Source organism: Nicotiana tomentosiformis, chromosome 12, assembly GCF_000390325.3.
Source record: "Nicotiana tomentosiformis chromosome 12, ASM39032v3, whole genome shotgun sequence".
Taxonomy (NCBI): Eukaryota; Viridiplantae; Streptophyta; class Magnoliopsida; order Solanales; family Solanaceae; genus Nicotiana; species Nicotiana tomentosiformis.
In genome coordinates this window covers 63,407,412-63,418,256 of record NC_090823.1, presented here as the reverse complement: position 1 = coordinate 63,418,256, position 10,845 = coordinate 63,407,412, and positions in this window count along the sequence as shown.

The window sequence follows — 10,845 nt, the reverse complement described above, 5'->3', positions numbered from 1 at the left end:
CTAATATAATAACCGCATGAACAACTCACGTGCTGCATGGACAACTCATGTGCTAATTCTCACAAACCACCCGGCGTGGTCACAGGCTCAATATCAAAATCCGCACGGCATGGTCGTACGCATAACAACACAATCCGCCCGGCGTAGTCACATGCATCAAGTCCAAATCATATCACACAGAAGCAAATATACAAGAATACATGTATGTGATCAACGAATATCATATTTCTTGCTTCTGGACTGGTATAAGTGACATGCTGAAGTGTATGCATGTGCAAAGTGTGCTATCATAGCTCAAATCAGAATTTCATCACAGAATTAGCAATTACCAAGTTAAGTCAGGGAGTTAACCTCTTCTTATCCTCAAACATGGCTCAAATAGTTCAGAACAATGTTACAAATATGAGAAACATTATAATTTAAAGTTTGACAGTCAATTCTTGGCATATGATAGCCTAAGCACTACCACGGGCATGGATGAATACCCCGGTGCTCTCACATGGGATCAAACCACTCTTATATGCGCACCCATAGCACGTAGCTATCACAAATAATTCAGGCAACTAGTGCCTCAACCAAGTTTAGATAGGATATTTACCTTAAGCAAGCCAAATGAACTACCGAGCAAGCCAAAAAATACTCTATAAGCTCCATCCCGCAAATATCAACCTTCGAACAGCTCGAAACTAGCCAAAACCAACTCAAAAACATCAAATAATCCAATCGGAGACAAACCCAAACGATAAAGATCGAATCTTTAATCAATTACTCAAAGCCAACCAAAACATTAAACTAGGGCCCGCACCTCGGAACCCGACAAAACTTACAAATTCCGACAACCAATTCAATTATGAGTCCAATCATAAAAATTTCACTCAAATCCGACTCTGAATCGATATTTAAAACCAAAAATTCACTTCAGGGAAGTTTAGATAAAAAACCTCAATTTCACTTTCAAAATCACCAATTTATTACCAAAAATCGAAGATGGAATCACGAAATAAAATCAAAATCGAGTCAAAAATACATACCCCAGTCCATGTAGTGAAAATCGCCTAAAAATCATCCAAATGCGAGCTCCGTAGCTCAAAATATGATAAAATGACTCAAGGACCGGAAATAGAGTACTTATAATCACTGCTTAGAAATATGAATCGCGATCGCGAAGAAGATGAAAAAACCACACTGCCCTGAGATACTCTAAGCATTCACGAGCCTACTCATGCAAAGGCGATGCGCAAACACGGCCAAATCCACTTGGACGCAAAAGAGGATTCACCATATCCCAGCAGCCCAGCTCAACACTACGCGACCGTAATTTCGCATACGCGAATGCAATGCTCAAGTCCCCACAACCTACACGAACACGGTCTCCCAGTCGTGAACGTGATGAAGAAATTGCCCAGCTCCAAACATAGCCTATGCGATCGCAAAGAATAACTCTGACACAAGACAACAACAGTAAACTAGCTATGTATGAAGCTCCGAAATGATCTGAAATCTGTCTGAAACTCACCCGAGCCCCTCCGGACACCATCCAAAAACATGACAAGAAGTTCCAAAACATAACACGGACATAATCGAGGCCTCAAATCACACATAGCAACGTCAAAATCATGAATCACACCTCAAATCGAACTTTATGAACTTTTGAACTTTCAACTTCTAAATCTCGTGTCGAACCATATCAAATCAACCCGGAATGAGCTCAAATTTTGCACACAAGTACCAAATGACATAATGAAGCTATTTTAATCCCCAGAACCACAATCTGAACCTAATATCATCAAAGTCATCTCTCAGTCAAACCTATGAACTTTTCAATCCTTCAAAATGGCAACTTTTGCCAATTAACGCCAAAACTTTCAAGAAACATCCAAATGCAAATCCGGAAATACGCCCAAGTCCAAAATCACCATCTGGATCTAATGGAACCATCAAAACTCCAATCCAAGCTCAAATACACAAAATTCAAACTTGGTCAACTCTTCAAAGTTAAAGCTTGTAAGATGAGATTCATTCTTCCAAATCAAATTCTGAATCACTTGAAAACTAAAACCGATGATTTACACAAGTCATAATACATTATACAGATCTACTCAAGACTTCAAATAGGTGAACGGAATATAAATGCTCAAAACGACCGGTCGGGTCGTTACATTCTCCCTCACTTAAATATATGTTTGTCCTCGAACGTGCCAAGAGTCGTTCATAAGCCATCCAATCACTGTGTAATCTCACCATGCCCATACACGTGGGTGATATCACGTTACCCCAATCCATATAAGCCTGACAACACAACCCAACTAAAGATCTTTTCTTCAGCCTTGGCCCATAAAGCTTGGAATCATTTCTCCCACATCGGAAATCCAATTAAAAGAATCGGTTCTCTTATCTATACACTGTATCAGTCTGAACAAGCTGTACCAAGCCATAACTATAACTCAAGATGTAATCACATGATATACCACATAACTCAGATACTCTCCGTATTAACTTTCGGCCACAATAGCTACTCAAAAACAAACCCGGTACCGGTAACAAACCTCACATCAATTGAAACCTTGTTCCAAACCTTCATACACTGCCAAATGGTGAATGAAACACGCAAAAATGCATAACCACTCATCAGGTCAACCAGTCATGGAGCTCTCACGTTCGACAAGAACCATATCCAAATTCTAAGCCGATAGGTGACATTATCATTCCAAATATACCGCAATCAAATCTGATAGTACTCATTCTAGGTCCAATGACCTCATCCCATCAACTGCAGTTACTCTACTAACAAGCCACACCAATACCACCTCAAGCCACATATCGTGCAATCCATGCACCAAACAAGCAACAACTTAAATTCTCCCAATAATGGAAAGAGAATGAAATGAGAGAATCATCCTGCAATCTCAACAGATAGAACGACAAGCACCATGCTAAGAACCCATCACACATAGTAGAACTAAAAACACACGAACCTTACCCAAAGGATCATGACCCAACATTATTCTGTTGCGATGCGCGACCCAATTCAAACACCGGTCCACATGAAATACCCCGAGTCATAATGCTTAGAATCAACAACCATACACAAATCAACACTAAATACAAAGAGTGCATGACCATAACCATAGAGAAACGAATAGCACAATATACCGCGACCCCAGAAAGACCGTAACCAAGGTGCAATCAACCATTTGACATCTCAAGTACCATCTCGCTCTAATTCTGCCATAAGGCCCAAACAGAACCGCATCATGCCTGCAAATAACAAATAGATCACAGTCCATTGTAGCATAGAAGAGTAGCACAAAGAGAATATGAGAACACAAACAAGCTTACCGCTAATCGAATGACACACCCCTCAATAATAACAGTGATGAGTCAACAAATCCGACCCAGTGTAGAATACACATCCTCATTGAGCCTATCCATGGGACCTCAAATCAACTCCGGTCATCCCAAGATGGATAAATAACCCTCTAAAAGTCCACAATGACCTAACCATAACACGTACTACCATCTGGCTAACTCTTGCAACATCTTCACTGTCTGTAACCACGAAACAACCTTCTTCTGAGAACTCCCAATCCCCAAATCCATAGAATATATGAATCATCATAACCGATCCCAACTATACTACTCGAATGACTAACATATCTCTCATACACAATCATCCCACGAGAAATACTTCAATAATTCTCCCGCGCAGCATATCAAAATCTAAATAACAGTTGTCGATCAACCAGGCAAGTACCGCAATTTCAGTCAATCATCCTCAAGTTCAAACACAATGCACCTTTCTAAAATGTACACTCTTCCCAAATAATACCAAATAGTGCCAACATTCTTCTTTCATCTTAAACCTTCCATGTTGTCTAGAACTCATGACCTTCCCTTCGAAACTAAACCACAAACTTATATATATATAATTCTTAATTCCACATGTCGAACCGCATCTATCATTCCATCATTAAAAAACTCGAGAACCCTATTATCAACCCTGAGTCATACGTAGAATACACAACAGGTCAGTTAGAAACCTTCCACCCGATCCCATCCAGGAGAAAATCACAATACGCAATATAACCCTCATGCCGGTAGAAAATATCTATCTCAAATCCTCAAAGAAATCATCGAGAACCTTATGAATCCCATACGCACATAACCATGTCATCAGAACTGAATTCCTCTAACTCAACCAAGTCATGCAGGTCACCAAACTTAAGAGTATTGACACAAAGCACCTGTAGACACTCACCACATCATAAGAACCGAAAGAACCGATTTTACCCACTACCATGCTGATCCGATCTACCACCGAGCTGTCATAATTCTCTAAGTTCCTTCTGAATTGCCTTTATGTTAACACCTCTCCTTGCCAGAACACCACAATCCTCAATCAAAGCCCGCCACAAGAGATCCCAACATGAAACTACGTTGTCCTAAAGCTCATAAGCCAATGTATTCCCATTTAAACACTCATAATTGTGCATACCCATTGTGAAGAGACCTTATGTGAATCTAAAATTATTTCCTCTTACCTTCTGATAAATATAGAATCCATAGTGATATAGAAATACCGCCAGTCCCAACAACCTCCAACGCAAATCTCAGATCTTAGCCACTCACAAATCCGAAAATTCCTCAAATACTAGATATGAATCTTGAACCCATTAGAATGTTCTCGAGAGTTATCCACCATATTCTAATCTCAAACGCACAGCCCTAACAAGACAAACGATTTGTGCTCCATCATCACACCCACTCCAAAATAAGTAATCTCATCTTAACACAACCGAGTAAATCCATACTCCATGCACACTACACCATTTAAGAGTGACCAACTCAAACCATTTCATGTTTTCCATACACCCATAAAGGGTAAAACATCTTGTATCGAGAAAGTTCCTTACTCAAGTCATCCTCGATCTCAACCTTTACAAGTCATAACTGATCCACATACATGGCTCATACCGAAACCAATACAACACATAACTATTCAATCAAATCGTCGATAGCAGACTCCCCCACTTGGCTCATAGCCGTAGAACAAAACATTCTATAACTCACAATACCGACACTTTATTACTGCCATAATCCCGCACTATAATCCCACTAAAGTCTTCCTAAGCTCATGTTACACAAACCATAAAAATGCCTCAAATCAGCTGCTAAGCTCACATTCATCCTTATGACAATGAAATCAACTTCTTTAAAAGAACCAAACTCAAATTGAAACACATATAACCCACTGTTAGAAAGAAATTCTCCACACAAACATCATAAGGATCACACAACCTCAGATCATCCCGCAAGAGATAACCCACTTGCTTAGCCCCAAACTTGCATCTCTTAAGCTCTATCGTAGTCACAACCACTATGCATTCACTAATCCCTCCCGAGTCTAAGCTCTTCAACAAAATATAAGAATCTACTTCATCCCACAAACAAGCAACATGAAGATCCCTCAGCACGCTCATAACTTAAGACTGTACAACATATCAAGATAGAAATCAAGCACCCAATAGTCCTTTTCACATCTCGAGCAAACACTTCTCATCACATCAAAAACATCTGAGCACATCCCGCAGTCACATCATACTCATCATATAGCCATCCAACCACTCACCAAGCCATAAATCCTACTCCTAAGGACACTACCTGACATATAAGTCCGAAAGCACATGCTTGCATAACTGAAACTACCGAGCCCAAGCTGTGGTCCAACCTTGGCCTCAAGTCCTCCAGATTGTCCCATCATCAAAACACAGAAAATACATCGAACACCTCATCCATAGAATCACAAGGTGTCGATTCACAGCTGATACCTAGCGCTGACATAACATACGAGTGAGTGGGAGGAATTCAAAGAGATACGCTTCAAGCTGAATAAATGTCGCACGATAAGGAAATAAAGATAGGAAATTTATCGTAGACGCCATGTAGCCTCTCGAAGATAGGTATAGACGTCATCATACAGAACCGCAAGACTCTACTAGACATTTGCTTATGACTCGCAGAACCTATGAACCTAGAGCTCTGATACCAACTTGCATGACCCAAAATCCAACTAGTCGTGATGGCACCTATCCCAACCCGCTAGGTAAGCAAAATAATAGTAAACACAATTTAATAATAAAATTATGAGTCAAAAATAAAATAACTGAATCGTTATACAACTCCCCAAGGACTAGTAGAACAAGTCATGAGGCACTAAGACTTAGATTTACAAGCTGAAATGAGAAATGATACAACACCTATTTGAAATTTACATGAACAGAATCTCAAATCTAGAACTACCAGGAACTAGAGGAAGCAAAATCTAGAACGCGGTACATCTTCAATGCTAGCTCCCGCCATTCACGACAACATAAGCTCCAAAATCTACAGGCAAGGTGCAGAAGTGCAGTAAGAGTACAGCCGACCCCATGTACTCAATAAGAATCCTAACTGACCTCGACAAGGTAAAGGAAGCGGGAACTATAAATGATATTCACTATCACCTATACAGATCATAATTTCAACAAGTATAGAACAAATATGTGATCAAAATAGGAAAATCATAGGTAAAACCACATTGATGCTCACAATTCTTTGTTTTAAAGTGTTTTGATCAGTCAATAATCCAGCATATAAGGAAGATATGCAATTAAATCATGTTAACAGTCAAGGAAATTGCAAGTAAAGATGAAATGCAATAACCACATATCAGTTCATTGCGGTGTGCAACCCAATCCAATAACAGTAACCAGCTCTCCCAGAGCTCATATCAACTAGAAACAATCGGTTTCTCACAATCCGCGTGTACACTATCAAGAGAGAAACATGAGAGAGTGACCCTTGGGGAATGGATCCGTATCCACACACTTCACAGACAACCCATGTGCTATAGTATCAATATATATATCCACACGGACAACTCACGGGTTACTAATATAATGACCGCACGAACAACTCTTGTGCTGCACGTACAACTCATGTGCTAATACTCACAAAGACATAGACTCAATATCACAATCCGCCCGGCGTGGTCATAGGCATAACAACACTATCCTCCCGGCAAGGTCACAGGCATTCAGTCCAAATCATATCACACAGAAGCAAATATACAAGAATACATGTATGTGATAAACGAATATTAGATTTCATGCTTCTGACCTGGTATAAGTGACATGATAAAGTGTATGCATGAACAAGGTGTGCTATCATAGCTCAAATCAGAATTTCATCACAGAATTAGCAATTACCAAGTTGAGTCATGGAATTACCCTCTTCGTATCCTTAAACATAGTTCAAATAGTTCACAACAATGTTATAAAAATGGGAAACGTTATAGCTTAAAGTTTGACAGTCAATTATAGGCATATCATAGCCTAAGTACTACCCCGAGCATGGATGATTACCCCAGTGCTTGCTTATGGGCTCAAACCCCTCACATACGAGCACCCATAACACATAGCTATCACAAATAATTTAGACAACTAGTGCCTCAACCAAGTTTAGATAAGATACTTACCTCAAGCAAGCCAAATCAACTACCGAACAAGCCAAACAATACTCAATAAGATCCATCCCGCTCAAATCGACCTCCGAGCGGCTCAAAACTAGCCAAAAATAACTCAAAAATATCAAATAAAGCCATAGGAGACAAACCCAAACAATAAATATTGAATCTTTATTCATTTACGCAAAGATAACTAAAAAGACAAACTAGGGCCCCCACCTCGGAAAATGACAAAACTTATAAATTTCTATAACCCATTCAATTATGAGTCCAAGCATACCAATTTCACTCAAATCCGACTCCGCATCGATGTTCAAAACCCAAAATTCACTTTAGGAAAGTTTAGAGAAAAACCCCCAATTTCTCTTTCAAAATCACAAATTAATTACCAAAAAACGGAGACAGAGCTCCATAGCTTAAGATATGATAAAATGACTCAAGGGCCCGAAATAGAGTATTTATAATCACTGCTCAGATATATGAATCGCGATCGCGGAAATACCCTCTTGATCGCAAAGAAGAAAAACAATCCACACTGTTGTATGACACTCTACGAGTTCGCGAGCATACACATGCGAACACGATGCCCACAGATGCCAACGATCCGCGAACGTGGCCAAATCTACACGAATGCAAAAGAGGATTCACCAGCTCCCAGTTGCCCAGCTTAACACTACGCGACCGCGATTCCACATACGTGAACGCGATGCTCAAGTCCCCACAACCTATGCGAACGCTGTCTCCCAGTCGACAACGCGATGAAGAAAGTGCCCAGCTGCAGACATAGCCTACGCGATAGCGTCTATATATACGTGATCGCGATGAATAATTGTGACACCAGATAACAACAGTAAACCAACTATGCATAAAGCTCCAAAATGATCTGAAATCCGTCCAAATCTCACCCGAGCCCCTCGGGATCCCGTCCAAGCATGCCAACAAGTACCAAAACATAACACGGACCTACTCGAGGCCTCAAATCACACATAACAATATCAAAATCTTGTATCGCACCTCAAATCAAACTTTTTGAACTTTTAAACTTTCAACTTCCAAAACTAGTGCCGAACCATATCAAATCAACTCGGAATGGCCTCAAATTTTAGAATTTTCCTCTCAAATATGCCTCCAAACCAATCGAATTTAACCCAAATCGACTTAATATCATCAAACAATGCTAGGAAAATCATTTACAATAGATAAAGATAAGATCTTTACACCTTTCCCACGAAGTCAATAAAAGTCAACTCAGGGCTCGGCCGGTCAAAACATGGGTCCAATGGTAGATTTCGACTACCCATGACCCCACGAGTTCATATATGTGATTAGTTTCAAAATCCGAGTCCAAATCGACTCTCAAAACTCAATTTCTTATTTTTCAAACACTTGGCAAGGTTTCACAAATTTTCACTTTGATTTACATGATTTTGAGGTAAAAATCTAAGATAAATTGATGGAATATAATTAGAATGGATTAGAATCACTTACCCAAAGTTTGTAGGTGAAAATCCCCTCTCTAAATCGTCTCTTACCGAATCCAGGGTTCGAAAATATGAAAATGAGGCTAAAAATCTTGTCCCTCAACCTTTTGTCCAGTTGCAGGTGTCGCAAATGCGACTTGGGGCTCGCAAATGCGAACCCCGCAAATGCGAAGAATTCATCATAAAATTGAACTCCTCACATCTCTGCTGTCATCATAATTGCGATGACAGGTTCGCAAATGCAAACATTGGATCTTCGCAAAAGCGATCAAATGATCTAAATGCGATCACTGTTGATCCCAAGCCCTCTTCGCAATTGTGAACAATGGGTTCGCAAATGCGATCCTATAGACTAGGCCATACTTTGCAAATGCGACTTCCAACCTCGCATTTGTGAAGCCTGCAATACCAGTTCACACCAGCAACACCAAAACTCTCCCAAATACTTTGGAGCGCATCCGAAACTTACCCAAGCCCCTCGGGCTCCAAGCCAAACATGCGCACAAGTGTAATAACATCATACAAACTCGCTCGCGTGATCAAAACACCAAAATATCACCTATAACCATGAACTGGACATCAAAATGTATGAAATTTTCAGTGAAACTTAAGAACTTTCAAATTTACAACCGGACGTCCGAATTACGTCAAATCAACTCCATTTTGCGCCAAATTTTGCAGACAAGTTATAAATAGTAAAATGAACCTTTACCAAGTTCCAGAACCGAAATTCGAACCCGATAGCAGCAAAGTCAACTTACGGTCAAACTTATGAATTCTTTAAACTTTCAAATTATTAGTTTTCAACAAATCACGTTAAATCAAGTTAAGGACTTCTGAATTCAATTCCGGGCATACGCCAAAGACCCAAATCACAATACGTACCCACTAGGACTGTCAAAACATTAATCGGGGTCAGTTTTCATAAAACGTTGACCGTAGTCAACTCAAATTATTTTTAAGGCAAACTTTCACATTTTCTTCAATTTTCCACATAAAAATATTCTGGAACGAGACACAGACTACACACACATATTGAGGAACTCTAAACATAGCTAGTCGAGGTCTCGGAACACGAAAATAAAGGCTAAAGCTCAAAATGACCTATTGGGTCATCACATTCTCCACCTCTAAAACAAACTTTCATCCTCGAACAGATATAGAAAGGTACCTACACTGGTGAAAAGGTATGGGTATCTACTCTGCATGTCGGACTCGAACTACCACATGGTTGCCTCTATCGGCTGACCTCTCCAATGTAATCTAACCAAAAAATAACTCTTAGACCTCAACTTCCGGACCTGCCTGGCTAGAATGGCGACCAACTCCTCCTCATAAGTCAAATCTTTGTCCAATTGGACTAAGCTGAATCTAACACATGGGACGGATCACCGTGATACTTCTGGAGCATGGAGACATGGAACACCAGATGAACTGCTGATAAGCTAGGTGACAATGCAAGCTTGTAGGCCACCTCACCCACTCTCTTAAGAATCTCAAAGGGTCTGATATACCCAGGGCTCAACTGGCCCTTCTTTCCGAACCTGATCGCACCCTTCATAGGTGAAAGCCAAAGCAATACCCTCTCTCCAACCATGAATGTAACATCACGAACTCTCCGATCAACATAACTCTTCTACCTAGACTGAGCTGTGTGAAGTCAATCCTGAATCATCTTGGCCTTTTCCAAGGCATCGTAGACAAAATCAGTACCCAACAATCGAGCCTCTCCCGACTCAAACCAACCAACTGGCGAACGGCACCGTTGCCTATATAATATCTCATAGGGAGCCATCTGAATACTCGATTGGTAACTGTTGTTGTAGGCAAACTCCACAAGCGGAAAGAACGGATCCCATG